Source organism: Fistularia commersonii, unplaced genomic scaffold (assembly GCF_037954325.1).
Source record: "Fistularia commersonii isolate RoL2024-O1a breed Wild unplaced genomic scaffold, RoL_Fcom_v1.0 HiC_scaffold_90, whole genome shotgun sequence".
In the NCBI taxonomy this organism is placed as follows: domain Eukaryota; kingdom Metazoa; phylum Chordata; class Actinopteri; order Syngnathiformes; family Fistulariidae; genus Fistularia; species Fistularia commersonii.
The window spans coordinates 77501-92804 of record NW_028234048.1 but is presented as its reverse complement, the minus strand read 5'-3'; positions in this window follow the sequence as shown (position 1 = coordinate 92804).

Sequence of the window (15304 nt, the reverse complement as noted above, 5' to 3'; positions counted from 1 at the left end):
ATACGCTGGGTATATACATCTGGATAAACACATCCATTTTAGTCAAATATATCCGGCCTAATATTGATAAATCTCTCTGGAGCCATATATTAGAATTAAGCTTTACTTTGATTCAGTTTAGATTCAATGTTCCTGGATTGATTTAACGTTTGGTCCTTGGATAGGAAAATGCTCAAGTATTTTATTTCTGATTTCATAGAAACATCGCTGATTTCCTTTAGTGGCGAGTCATGCAGCGCAAGAAGTTTGCATTTCTTTAAGTTTAATGACAATCCTGAAGCCTTGGAGAATGTTTTGGTTTTTTTCAGCACTTATTGGGACTTGATGTTCATTTTTCAAAACTAAGGTTGTGTCATCTGCCAGCAGGCTAATAACAATTTCTGTCCCCAACATTACTTCTGTCCCACACGTATACACACACACACACACACACACACACACACACACACACACACACACACACACACCTTAATTCCACTCTTTTATATACGCATGTCTGGAGTTCCGGGAGCTCGTTCTCAACGTTCTGGGGATAATCATAGCTGTGCTGATAGCATTGGCCGAAACGTATCCACAACCAAACCAACATTAGCTCATCCACTCATTCACATATGTGTGTGCCCAGAGGTCCGGGAGCTCCAGTCATAAGTCCGGGTGATCTATGTCCGGAGAAGACTCACATTAGCCGGTCTAAGGGGTCCTGCTGCCCCCCAGTTTCCCCGCCTTTGAGAAGAGACACATAACTCCGCTCTTCCGCTTCTCCGCTATGGGCCCTGGTACTCCCGATCCTCCGAACTCAGGTGAATTGCGTGACGTGCTTCTGCTCTCCTATAAGCCCCTACACACTTCGAACACGGCTGTTATCACCCTGTTACTGCATTTCAATGACACCCATTTGCTTTCGATCTCAGTGTCTGCCTCCGTACGGAAAAAGCGGGATGGGTGGGGGGGCATAAGCGCATTCGTGGTGTAAGTAATCAGAAGTTAATAGTGTTAACGGTTTGCGAGAAATTTTTAATGCTAGACAAAAAAAGAAAATTAGAAGGATATAATTAAATAAATAGATAGAAAAATAAAATTAAAAACGAGAAAAAAAAATTGTGAGGGGAATATAACATGTAATTAAGTTGGCGGTTCACAAGGAATCTCAGACATCAAACTGTTTTTAATTGAACATAAATAGTACACCCAAATATACAAATGTACAAATAAACATAGCAAGGTAGAACTGAATGTCAATGAAACAACCAGGGATGAGGAAGCAACGGACATCAGGACATTTGTTCTGTATGTAATGAGAAGTTAATAGTGTTACAGGTTTGTGAGAAATTTACAGTGCGAGACAAAAAAAGAAATTAAAAGGAAGTAATTAAATCAATAGATAGACAAATAAGAAATTAAAACGAAAAAAAAAAAAAAAAATTGCAAGGGGAATGTAACATGTAATCAAGTTGTTTTTTTTGTTTTGTTTTTTTTTTTTACCAAAAAAAAAAGGAACCTCGGACATGGGTAACTATATTTTTTTGTTTTCGGATTTTTCCATAAGTTTTAAGGATTTTTTTTTTTTTTTTTTATATTTCAAAATCGTTTATGAAGACATTAAAATTTGGGGAGCATTTTTGCATTCTGTTCTTGTGAATGAAGAACTTGGCCAGGCCTAAAAGAACATTGACACAGAGTTCATCTGTTATGTTGCTTATAAGTAAACAGAATGTTATATCATCTTTTGAGAAGGAAACTGGTGACGATGGAATGAGAAGGAGAAAAAATATATGGTCAGTGGTTTCAATGTTGTCTTCACAAAATGTACAAATATTATCTTCAAAATTAAAGCGTACCCTCGATAATTCCTTAGATGGGTAGATGTCAGTCATAATTTTGAAGTGGGTCTCTTTTGCCTTGGGGGTATGGGTAGAGTCAGATACATAGTTCGCAGCGTGGCAATCGATTCCTCATCAAATTTATTTAAAATATCCTTTTTTTTTTTTTTGACGTCCAGGGAATAAGTTTCCTGTGAAACATTTCCTAATAAAGGAGTTGCCGCGCTTTCTGTCCACAATTGAGATTCCCTGGAGTGATAGTCGGGGTAACTGTGGTTGTACGGTTCGGTGCGTCATTATATTTTTGGTCAGGAATACAAATTGTCGAGGCAGTGCGTTTCGTAACTTTAGCAACTCTAATATGGGAGGCTTGAATCTGTGTGTAGTACAGAACTGCTCATTGTCCAGAGGACTGCCAGTGTCATCCATCAAGTCAATTATCGACCATATACCTTTCTCAAAGCATTCCTTGTAAAACAGAGGTTTGTTGCCATGCAGTACATATCGATTGTTCCAAACTATTATACTGTGTGGTGAGAAATTGTGTACGTATATCATTTTCCAGTATAATAATATTTGTTTATGGAACTCTGAACATTTGACAGGAATCTTGTTGATATCCAAGTCAGAGATAAGCAGAAGACTCAGGCCGCCGACTTTGTTGAATAAGTAGTTTGGAGTACAATACCAGAAAGAACGATGAGGTTTGATCCAGGATTTCAACCAGTTCACCTTCAATGTCCCATTCAAGCAGTCCGACTCTATCACTTTCAGCCCTCCTTCACTTGTTTCTTTCACCATATGTGATTTTTCTTAGATGGTGTGGTCTGTTCCTCCAGATAAAGTTGAAATTGATTTGGTTAACAGATTTTACGAGTTGATTTGGAGCAGCATTGGAATACGCTGGGTATATACATCTGGATAAACACATCCATTTTAGTCAAATATATCCGGCCTAATATTGATAAATCTCTCTGGAGCCATATATTAGAATTAAGCTTTACTTTGATTCAGTTTAGATTCAATGTTCCTGGATTGATTTAACGTTTGGTCCTTGGATAGGAAAATGCTCAAGTATTTTATTTCTGATTTCATAGAAACATCGCTGATTTCCTTTAGTGGCGAGTCATGCAGCGCAAGAAGTTTGCATTTCTTTAAGTTTAATGACAATCCTGAAGCCTTGGAGAATGTTTTGGTTTTTTTCAGCACTTATTGGGACTTGATGTTCATTTTTCAAAACTAAGGTTGTGTCATCTGCCAGCAGGCTAATAACAATTTCTGTCCCCAACATTACTTCTGTCCCACACGTATACACACACACACACACACACACACACACACACACACACCTTAATTCCACTCTTTTATATACGCATGTCTGGAGTTCCGGGAGCTCGTTCTCAACGTTCTGGGGATAATCATAGCTGTGCTGATAGCATTGGCCGAAACGTATCCACAACCAAACCAACATTAGCTCATCCACTCATTCACATATGTGTGTGCCCGGAGGTCCGGGAGCTCCAGTCATAAGTCCGGGTGATCTATGTCCGGAGAAGGCTCACATTAGCCGCTCTAAGGGGTCCTGCTGCCCCCCAGCTTCCCGGCCTTTGAGAAGAGACACATAACTCCACTCTTCCGCTTCTCCGCTATGGGCCCTGGTACTCCCGATCCTCCGAACTCAGGTGAATTACGTGACGTGCTTCTGCTCTCCTATAAGCCCCTACACACTTCGAACACGGCTGTTATCACCCTGTTACTGCATTTCAATGACACCCATTTGCTTTCGATCTCAGTGTCTGCCTCCGTACGGAAAAAGCGGGATGGGTGGGGGGGCATAAGCGCATTCGTGGTGTAAGTAATCAGAAGTTAATAGTGTTAACGGTTTGCGAGAAATTTTTAATGCTAGACAAAAAAAGAAAATTAAAAGGATATAATTAAATAAATAGATAGAAAAATAAAATTAAAAACGAAAAAAAAAAATTGTGAGGGGAATATAACATGTAATTAAGTTGGCGGTTCACAAGGAATCTCAGACATCAAACTGTTTTTAATTGAACATAAATAGTACACCCAAATATACAAATGTACAAATAAACATAGCAAGGTAGAACTGAATGTCAATGAAACAACCAGGGATGAGGAAGCAACGGACATCAGGACATTTGTTCTGTATGTAATGAGAAGTTAATAGTGTTACAGGTTTGTGAGAAATTTACAGTGCGAGACAAAAAAAGAAATTAAAAGGAAGTAATTAAATCAATAGATAGACAAATAAGAAATTAAAACGAAAAAAAAAAAAAAAAAATTGCAAGGGGAATGTAACATGTAATCAAGTTGTTTTTTTTTTTTTGTTTTTTTTTTTTTACCAAAAAAAAAAGGAACCTCGGACATGGGTAACTATATTTTTTAGTTTTTGGATTTTTCCATAAGTTTTAAGGATTTTTTTTTTTTTTTTTTATATTTCAAAATCGTTTATGAAGACATTAAAATTTGGGGAGCATTTTTGCATTCTGTTCTTGTGAATGAAGAACTTGGCCAGGCCTAAAAGAACATTGACACAGAGTTCATCTGTTATGTTGCTTATAAGTAAACAGAATGTTATATCATCTTTTGAGAAGGAAACTGGTGACGATGGAATGAGAAGGAGAAAAAATATATGGTCAGTGGTTTCAATGTTGTCTTCACAAAATGTACAAATATTATCTTCAAAATTAAAGCGTACCCTCGATAATTCCTTAGATGGGTAGATGTCAGTCATAATTTTGAAGTGGGTCTCTTTTGCCTTGGGGGTATGGGTAGAGTCAGATACATGGTTCGCAGCGTGGCAATCGATTCCTCATCAAATTTATTTAAAATATCCTTTTTTTTTTTTTTGACGTCCAGGGAATAAGTTTCCTGTGAAACATTTCCTAATAAAGGAGTTGCCGCGCTTTCTGTCCACAATTGAGATTCCCTGGAGTGATAGTCGGGGTAACTGTGGTTGTACGGTTCGGTGCGTCATTATATTTTTGGTCAGGAATACAAATTGTCGAGGCAGTGCGTTTCGTAACTTTAGCAACTCTAATATGGGAGGCTTGAATCTGTGTGTAGTACAGAACTGCTCATTGTCCAGAGGACTGCCAGTGTCATCCATCAAGTCAATTATCGACCATATACCTTTCTCAAAGCATTCCTTGTAAAACAGAGGTTTGTTGCCATGCAGTACATATCGATTGTTCCAAACTATTATACTGTGTGGTGAGAAATTGTGTACGTATATCATTTTCCAGTATAATAATATTTGTTTATGGAACTCTGAACATTTGACAGGAATCTTGTTGATATCCAAGTCAGAGATAAGCAGAAGACTCAGGCCGCCGACTTTGTTGAATAAGTAGTTTGGAGTACAATACCAGAAAGAACGATGAGGTTTGATCCAGGATTTCAACCAGTTCACCTTCAATGTCCCATTCAAGCAGTCCGACTCTATCACTTTCAGCCCTCCTTCACTTGTTTCTTTCACCATATGTGATTTTTCTTAGATGGTGTGGTCTGTTCCTCCAGATAAAGTTGAAATTGATTTGGTTAACAGATTTTACGAGTTGATTTGGAGCAGCATTGGAATACGCTGGGTATATACATCTGGATAAACACATCCATTTTAGTCAAATATATCCGGCCTAATATTGATAAATCTCTCTGGAGCCATATATTAGAATTAAGCTTTACTTTGATTCAGTTTAGATTCAATGTTCCTGGATTGATTTAACGTTTGGTCCTTGGATAGGAAAATGCTCAAGTATTTTATTTCTGATTTCATGGAAACATCGCTGATTTCCTTTAGTGGCGAGTCATGCAGCGCAAGAAGTTTGCATTTCTTTAAGTTTAATGACAATCCTGAAGCCTTGGAGAATGTTTTGGTTGTTTTCGGCACTTATTGGGACTTGATGTTCATTTTTCAAAACTAAGGTTGTGTCATCTGCCAGCAGGCTAATAACAATTTCTGTCCCCAACATTACTTCTGTCCCACACGTATACACACACACACACACACACACACACACACACAAACACACAAACACACACAGACACACCTGAACTCATCATCGCTGTGCTGATAGCATTGGCCGAAACGTATCCACAACCAAACCAACATTAGCTCATCCACTCATTCACATATGTGTGTGCCCAGAGGTCCGGGAGCTCCAGTCATAACTCCGGGTGATCTCTGTCCGGAGTAGGCTCACCTTAGCCGGTCTAAGGGGTCCTGCTGCCCCCCAGCTTCCCGGCCTTTGAGAAGAGACACATAACTCCGCTCTTCCGCTTCTCCGCTATGGGCCCTGGTACTCCCGATCCTCCGAACTCAGGTGAATTGCGTGACGTGCTTCTGCTCTCCTATAAGCCCCTACACACTTCGAACACGGCTGTTATCACCCTGTTACTGCATTTCAATGACACCCATTTGCTTTCGATCTCAGTGTCTGCCTCCGTACGGAAAAAGCGGGATGGGTGGGGGGGCATAAGCGCATTCGTGCTGTAAGTAATCAGAAGTTAATAGTGTTAACGGTTTGCGAGAAATTTTTAATGCTAGACAAAAAAAGAAAATTAGAAGGATATAATTAAATAAATAGATAGAAAAATAAAATTAAAAACGAAAAAAAAAAATTGTGAGGGGAATATAACATGTAATTAAGTTGGCGGTTCACAAGGAATCTCAGACATCAAACTGTTTTTAATTGAACATAAATAGTACACCCAAATATACAAATGTACAAATAAACATAGCAAGGTAGAACTGAATGTCAATGAAACAACCAGGGATGAGGAAGCAACGGACATCAGGACATTTGTTCTGTATGTAATGAGAAGTTAATAGTGTTACAGGTTTGTGAGAAATTTACAGTGCGAGACAAAAAAAGAAATTAAAAGGAAGTAATTAAATCAATAGATAGACAAATAAGAAATTAAAACGAAAAAAAAAAAAAAAAAATTGCAAGGGGAATGTAACATGTAATCAAGTTGTTTTTTTTGTTTTTTTTTTTTTTTTTACCAAAAAAAAAAGGAACCTCGGACATGGGTAACTATTTTTTTTTGTTTTCGGATTTTTCCATAAGTTTTAAGGATTTTTTTTTTTTTTTTTATATTTCAAAATCGTTTATGAAGACATTAAAATTTGGGGAGCATTTTTGCATTCTGTTCTTGTGAATGAAGAACTTGGCCAGGCCTAAAAGAACATTGACACAGAGTTCATCTGTTATGTTGCTTATAAGTAAACAGAATGTTATATCATCTTTTGAGAAGGAAACTGGTGACGATGGAATGAGAAGGAGAAAAAATATATGGTCAGTGGTTTCAATGTTGTCTTCACAAAATGTACAAATATTATCTTCAAAATTAAAGCGTACCCTCGATAATTCCTTAGATGGGTAGATGTCAGTCATAATTTTGAAGTGGGTCTCTTTTGCCTTGGGGGTATGGGTAGAGTCAGATACATAGTTCGCAGCGTGGCAATCGATTCCTCATCAAATTTATTTAAAATATCCTTTTTTTTTTTTTTGACGTCCAGGGAATAAGTTTCCTGTGAAACATTTCCTAATAAAGGAGTTGCTGCGCTTTCTGTCCACAATTGAGATTCCCTGGAGTGATAGTCGGGGTAACTGTGGTTGTACGGTTCGGTGCGTCATTATATTTTTGGTCAGGAATACAAATTGTCGAGGCAGTGCGTTTCGTAACTTTAGCAACTCTAATATGGGAGGCTTGAATCTGTGTGTAGTACAGAACTGCTCATTGTCCAGAGGACTGCCAGTGTCATCCATCAAGTCAATTATCGACCATATACCTTTCTCAAAGCATTCCTTGTAAAACAGAGGTTTGTTGCCATGCAGTACATATCGATTGTTCCAAACTATTATACTGTGTGGTGAGAAATTGTGTACGTATATCATTTTCCAGTATAATAATATTTGTTTATGGAACTCTGAACATTTGACAGGAATCTTGTTGATATCCAAGTCAGAGATAAGCAGAAGACTCAGGCCGCCGACTTTGTTGAATAAGTAGTTTGGAGTACAATACCAGAAAGAACGATGAGGTTTGATCCAGGATTTCAACCAGTTCACCTTCAATGTCCCATTCAAGCAGTCCAACTCTATCACTTTCAGCCCTCCTTCACTTGTTTCTTTCACCATATGTGATTTTTCTTAGATGGTGTGGTCTGTTCCTCCAGATAAAGTTGAAATTGATTTGGTTAACAGATTTTACGAGTTGATTTGGAGCAGCATTGGAATACGCTGGGTATATACATCTGGATAAACACATCCATTTTAGTCAAATATATCCGGCCTAATATTGATAAATCTCTCTGGAGCCATATATTAGAATTAAGCTTTACTTTGATTCAGTTTAGATTCAATGTTCCTGGATTGATTTAACGTTTGGTCCTTGGATAGGAAAATGCTCAAGTATTTTATTTCTGATTTCATAGAAACATCGCTGATTTCCTTTAGTGGCGAGTCATGCAGCGCAAGAAGTTTGCATTTCTTTAAGTTTAATGACAATCCTGAAGCCTTGGAGAATGTTTTGGTTTTTTTCAGCACTTATTGGGACTTGATGTTCATTTTTCAAAACTAAGGTTGTGTCATCTGCCAGCAGGCTAATAACAATTTCTGTCCCCAACATTACTTCTGTCCCACACGTATACACACACACACACACACACACACACACACACACACACACACACACACACACACCTTAATTCCACTCTTTTATATACGCATGTCTGGAGTTCCGGGAGCTCGTTCTCAACGTTCTGGGGATAATCATAGCTGTGCTGATAGCATTGGCCGAAACGTATCCACAACCAAACCAACATTAGCTCATCCACTCATTCACATATGTGTGTGCCCAGAGGTCCGGGAGCTCCAGTCATAAGTCCGGGTGATCTATGTCCGGAGAAGACTCACATTAGCCGGTCTAAGGGGTCCTGCTGCCCCCCAGTTTCCCCGCCTTTGAGAAGAGACACATAACTCCGCTCTTCCGCTTCTCCGCTATGGGCCCTGGTACTCCCGATCCTCCGAACTCAGGTGAATTGCGTGACGTGCTTCTGCTCTCCTATAAGCCCCTACACACTTCGAACACGGCTGTTATCACCCTGTTACTGCATTTCAATGACACCCATTTGCTTTCGATCTCAGTGTCTGCCTCCGTACGGAAAAAGCGGGATGGGTGGGGGGGCATAAGCGCATTCGTGGTGTAAGTAATCAGAAGTTAATAGTGTTAACGGTTTGCGAGAAATTTTTAATGCTAGACAAAAAAAGAAAATTAAAAGGATATAATTAAATAAATAGATAGAAAAATAAAATTAAAAACGAAAAAAAAAAATTGTGAGGGGAATATAACATGTAATTAAGTTGGCGGTTCACAAGGAATCTCAGACATCAAACTGTTTTTAATTGAACATAAATAGTACACCCAAATATACAAATGTACAAATAAACATAGCAAGGTAGAACTGAATGTCAATGAAACAACCAGGGATGAGGAAGCAACGGACATCAGGACATTTGTTCTGTATGTAATGAGAAGTTAATAGTGTTACAGGTTTGTGAGAAATTTACAGTGCGAGACAAAAAAAGAAATTAAAAGGAAGTAATTAAATCAATAGATAGACAAATAAGAAATTAAAACGAAAAAAAAAAAAAAAAATTGCAAGGGGAATGTAACATGTAATCAAGTTGTTTTTTTTGTTTTTTTTTTTTTTTTTTACCAAAAAAAAAAGGAACCTCGGACATGGGTAACTATATTTTTTTGTTTTCGGATTTTTCCATAAGTTTTAAGGATTTTTTTTTTTTTTTTTTATATTTCAAAATCGTTTATGAAGACATTAAAATTTGGGGAGCATTTTTGCATTCTGTGCTTGTGAATGAAGAACTTGGCCAGGCCTAAAAGAACATTGACACAGAGTTCATCTGTTATGTTGCTTATAAGTAAACAGAATGTTATATCATCTTTTGAGAAGGAAACTGGTGACGATGGAATGAGAAGGAGAAAAAATATATGGTCAGTGGTTTCAATGTTGTCTTCACAAAATGTACAAATATTATCTTCAAAATTAAAGCGTACCCTCGATAATTCCTTAGATGGGTAGATGTCAGTCATAATTTTGAAGTGGGTCTCTTTTGCCTTGGGGGTATGGGTAGAGTCAGATACATAGTTCGCAGCGTGGCAATCGATTCCTCATCAAATTTATTTAAAATATCCTTTTTTTTTTTTTTGACGTCCAGGGAATAAGTTTCCTGTGAAACATTTCCTAATAAAGGAGTTGCCGCGCTTTCTGTCCACAATTGAGATTCCCTGGAGTGATAGTCGGGGTAACTGTGGTTGTACGGTTCGGTGCGTCATTATATTTTTGGTCAGGAATACAAATTGTCGAGGCAGTGCGTTTCGTAACTTTAGCAACTCTAATATGGGAGGCTTGAATCTGTGTGTAGTACAGAACTGCTCATTGTCCAGAGGACTGCCAGTGTCATCCATCAAGTCAATTATCGACCATATACCTTTCTCAAAGCATTCCTTGTAAAACAGAGGTTTGTTGCCATGCAGTACATATCGATTGTTCCAAACTATTATACTGTGTGGTGAGAAATTGTGTACGTATATCATTTTCCAGTATAATAATATTTGTTTATGGAACTCTGAACATTTGACAGGAATCTTGTTGATATCCAAGTCAGAGATAAGCAGAAGACTCAGGCCGCCGACTTTGTTGAATAAGTAGTTTGGAGTACAATACCAGAAAGAACGATGAGGTTTGATCCAGGATTTCAACCAGTTCACCTTCAATGTCCCATTCAAGCAGTCCGACTCTATCACTTTCAGCCCTCCTTCACTTGTTTCTTTCACCATATGTGATTTTTCTTAGATGGTGTGGTCTGTTCCTCCAGATAAAGTTGAAATTGATTTGGTTAACAGATTTTACGAGTTGATTTGGAGCAGCATTGGAATACGCTGGGTATATACATCTGGATAAACACATCCATTTTAGTCAAATATATCCGGCCTAATATTGATAAATCTCTCTGGAGCCATATATTAGAATTAAGCTTTACTTTGATTCAGTTTAGATTCAATGTTCCTGGATTGATTTAACGTTTGGTCCTTGGATAGGAAAATGCTCAAGTATTTTATTTCTGATTTCATAGAAACATCGCTGATTTCCTTTAGTGGCGAGTCATGCAGCGCAAGAAGTTTGCATTTCTTTAAGTTTAATGACAATCCTGAAGCCTTGGAGAATGTTTTGGTTTTTTTCAGCACTTATTGGGACTTGATGTTCATTTTTCAAAACTAAGGTTGTGTCATCTGCCAGCAGGCTAATAACAATTTCTGTCCCCAACATTACTTCTGTCCCACACGTATACACACACACACACACACACACACACACACACACACACACACACACACACACACACCTTAATTCCACTCTTTTATATACGCATGTCTGGAGTTCCGGGAGCTCGTTCTCAACGTTCTGGGGATAATCATAGCTGTGCTGATAGCATTGGCCGAAACGTATCCACAACCAAACCAACATTAGCTCATCCACTCATTCACATATGTGTGTGCCCGGAGGTCCGGGAGCTCCAGTCATAAGTCCGGGTGATCTATGTCCGGAGAAGGCTCACATTAGCCGGTCTAAGGGGTCCTGCTGCCCCCCAGCTTCCCCGCCTTTGAGAAGAGACACATAACTGCGCTCTTCCGCTTCTCCGCTATGGGCCCTGGTACTCCCGATCCTCCGAACTCAGGTGAATTGCGTGACGTGCTTCTGCTCTCCTATAAGCCCCTACACACTTCGAACACGGCTGTTATCACCCTGTTACTGCATTTCAATGACACCCATTTGCTTTCGATCTCAGTGTCTGCCACCGTACGGAAAAAGCGGGATGGGTGGGGGGGCATAAGCGCATTCGTGCTGTAAGTAATCAGAAGTTAATAGTGTTAACGGTTTGCGAGAAATTTTTAATGCTAGACAAAAAAAGAAAATTAAAAGGATATAATTAAATAAATAGATAGAAAAATAAAATTAAAAACGAAAAAAAAAAATTGTGAGGGGAATATAACATGTAATTAAGTTGGCGGTTCACAAGGAATCTCAGACATCAAACTGTTTTTAATTGAACATAAATAGTACACCCAAATATACAAATGTACAAATAAACATAGCAAGGTAGAACTGAATGTCAATGAAACAACCAGGGATGAGGAAGCAACGGACATCAGGACATTTGTTCTGTATGTAATGAGAAGTTAATAGTGTTACAGGTTTGTGAGAAATTTACAGTGCGAGACAAAAAAAGAAATTAAAAGGAAGTAATTAAATCAATAGATAGACAAATAAGAAATTAAAACGAAAAAAAAAAAAAAAAATTGCAAGGGGAATGTAACATGTAATCAAGTTGTTTTTTTTTTTTTGTTTTTTTTTTTTTACCAAAAAAAAAAGGAACCTCGGACATGGGTAACTATATTTTTTAGTTTTTGGATTTTTCCATAAGTTTTAAGGATTTTTTTTTTTTTTTTTTTATATTTCAAAATCGTTTATGAAGACATTAAAATTTGGGGAGCATTTTTGCATTCTGTTCTTGTGAATGAAGAACTTGGCCAGGCCTAAAAGAACATTGACACAGAGTTCATCTGTTATGTTGCTTATAAGTAAACAGAATGTTATATCATCTTTTGAGAAGGAAACTGGTGACGATGGAATGAGAAGGAGAAAAAATATATGGTCAGTGGTTTCAATGTTGTCTTCACAAAATGTACAAATATTATCTTCAAAATTAAAGCGTACCCTCGATAATTCCTTAGATGGGTAGATGTCAGTCATAATTTTGAAGTGGGTCTCTTTTGCCTTGGGGGTATGGGTAGAGTCAGATACATGGTTCGCAGCGTGGCAATCGATTCCTCATCAAATTTATTTAAAATATCCTTTTTTTTTTTTTTGACGTCCAGGGAATAAGTTTCCTGTGAAACATTTCCTAATAAAGGAGTTGCCGCGCTTTCTGTCCACAATTGAGATTCCCTGGAGTGATAGTCGGGGTAACTGTGGTTGTACGGTTCGGTGCGTCATTATATTTTTGGTCAGGAATACAAATTGTCGAGGCAGTGCGTTTCGTAACTTTAGCAACTCTAATATGGGAGGCTTGAATCTGTGTGTAGTACAGAACTGCTCATTGTCCAGAGGACTGCCAGTGTCATCCATCAAGTCAATTATCGACCATATACCTTTCTCAAAGCATTCCTTGTAAAACAGAGGTTTGTTGCCATGCAGTACATATCGATTGTTCCAAACTATTATACTGTGTGGTGAGAAATTGTGTACGTATATCATTTTCCAGTATAATAATATTTGTTTATGGAACTCTGAACATTTGACAGGAATCTTGTTGATATCCAAGTCAGAGATAAGCAGAAGACTCAGGCCGCCGACTTTGTTGAATAAGTAGTTTGGAGTACAATACCAGAAAGAACGATGAGGTTTGATCCAGGATTTCAACCAGTTCACCTTCAATGTCCCATTCAAGCAGTCCGACTCTATCACTTTCAGCCCTCCTTCACTTGTTTCTTTCACCATATGTGATTTTTCTTAGATGGTGTGGTCTGTTCCTCCAGATAAAGTTGAAATTGATTTGGTTAACAGATTTTACGAGTTGATTTGGAGCAGCATTGGAATACGCTGGGTATATACATCTGGATAAACACATCCATTTTAGTCAAATATATCCGGCCTAATATTGATAAATCTCTCTGGAGCCATATATTAGAATTAAGCTTTACTTTGATTCAGTTTAGATTCAATGTTCCTGGATTGATTTAACGTTTGGTCCTTGGATAGGAAAATGCTCAAGTATTTTATTTCTGATTTCATGGAAACATCGCTGATTTCCTTTAGTGGCGAGTCATGCAGCGCAAGAAGTTTGCATTTCTTTAAGTTTAATGACAATCCTGAAGCCTTGGAGAATGTTTTGGTTGTTTTCGGCACTTATTGGGACTTGATGTTCATTTTTCAAAACTAAGGTTGTGTCATCTGCCAGCAGGCTAATAACAATTTCAGTCCCCAGCACGTCTAACTTTTGGATATCGTTGCTCTTTTCAACATAAACGGCTAGCATTTCGGTAGCAATTATAAATAAATAGGGTGAGATGGGGCAACCTTGGGGGATTCCCACATCAACATGGAAGCTCGGAGTGGTGCCGCTTGGCAGGGTGACACAGCTATGAATATTCTCATAGAGCCCACGGATCACATTCCTGAATATTTAACCAAATCCAAAATGTTCGAGCGTTGCTATGATAAATGGATGTTCGACCGAGTCAAAGGCTTTAGAAAAGTCCAAGAAGGATATGCGGCCATTATCTTCAATGCGATACGCCTCTAAACCCATCGCTCGCCCCGACTCGGGGAATCCTAGAGCCTACTTGCACCCCCGCCCTAACTTAACTCCCTCACTCGTGGAGCTCCCTGAGCTCCACACATCCCGGAGCATCACGCCGACTCATTCACATTTGAATGATTGTCTTTATTTTATGTCCGCTAGATAGAGGCATCCGCACATGCGCATCAGTGGAGCTTCAGGCCGGCTGAGGCATGGACTGAAAATCATAAAGACATGTGTGATGAGCTAAAAGGAAGATAAGCATATTTTTATAATAAATGTAAGAAAGAGAGGGTAATGCAGCCTCAGGGCGGCACTGGCCCGTGTCTCTCCAAGCCTGCCTTTGGGGGGGGGGGGGGCACGGAGCAGTGTCTCCCTGTGCCGGTCCCAAGCCCGGATAAATGCAGAGGGTTGCGTCAGGAGGGGCATCCGGCGTAAAACGTTTGCCAAAACCAAACATGCGAGTCAACCATAACTATACCATACCGGATGGGTCGCGGACCGGGTTAACAACGACCGCCATTGGTACTGATGACCTACAGGGTACTAATGGAAATCGGGCTACTGTGGGTCGAAGAACAAGAAGAAGAAGAAGAGGAGGAGTGCGTGTTCGGAAGCAGAGAGAGAGGAGGAAAGGAAAGAGCCTGGGACTGAGAGTAGGGACTTTGAATATTGGGACTATGACAGGAAAAGGTAGAGAGTTGATGGACACGATGCAGAGAAGGAAGCTGGATATACTGTGTGTCCAGGAGACCAGGTGGAAGGGTAGTAAGGCTAGAAGCTTAGGAGCAGGCTTTAAGTTATACTATTATGGTGCTGACAAGAAGAGAAATGGAGTAGGAGTCATCTTGAAGGAGGAGTTTGTAAGGAACGTCCTAGAGGTGAAAAGAATGTCAGATAGACTTATGAGTCTGAAATTGGAAATTGAAGGTGTGATGCTCAGTGTTGTTAGTGGCTATGCGCCACAGGTGGGATGTGAACCTGAAGAGAAGGAGAAGTTCTGGAATGAGTTGGATGAAGTGATGCAGAATATTCCCAGAAATGAGAGAGTGGTAATTGGTGCAGACTTCAATG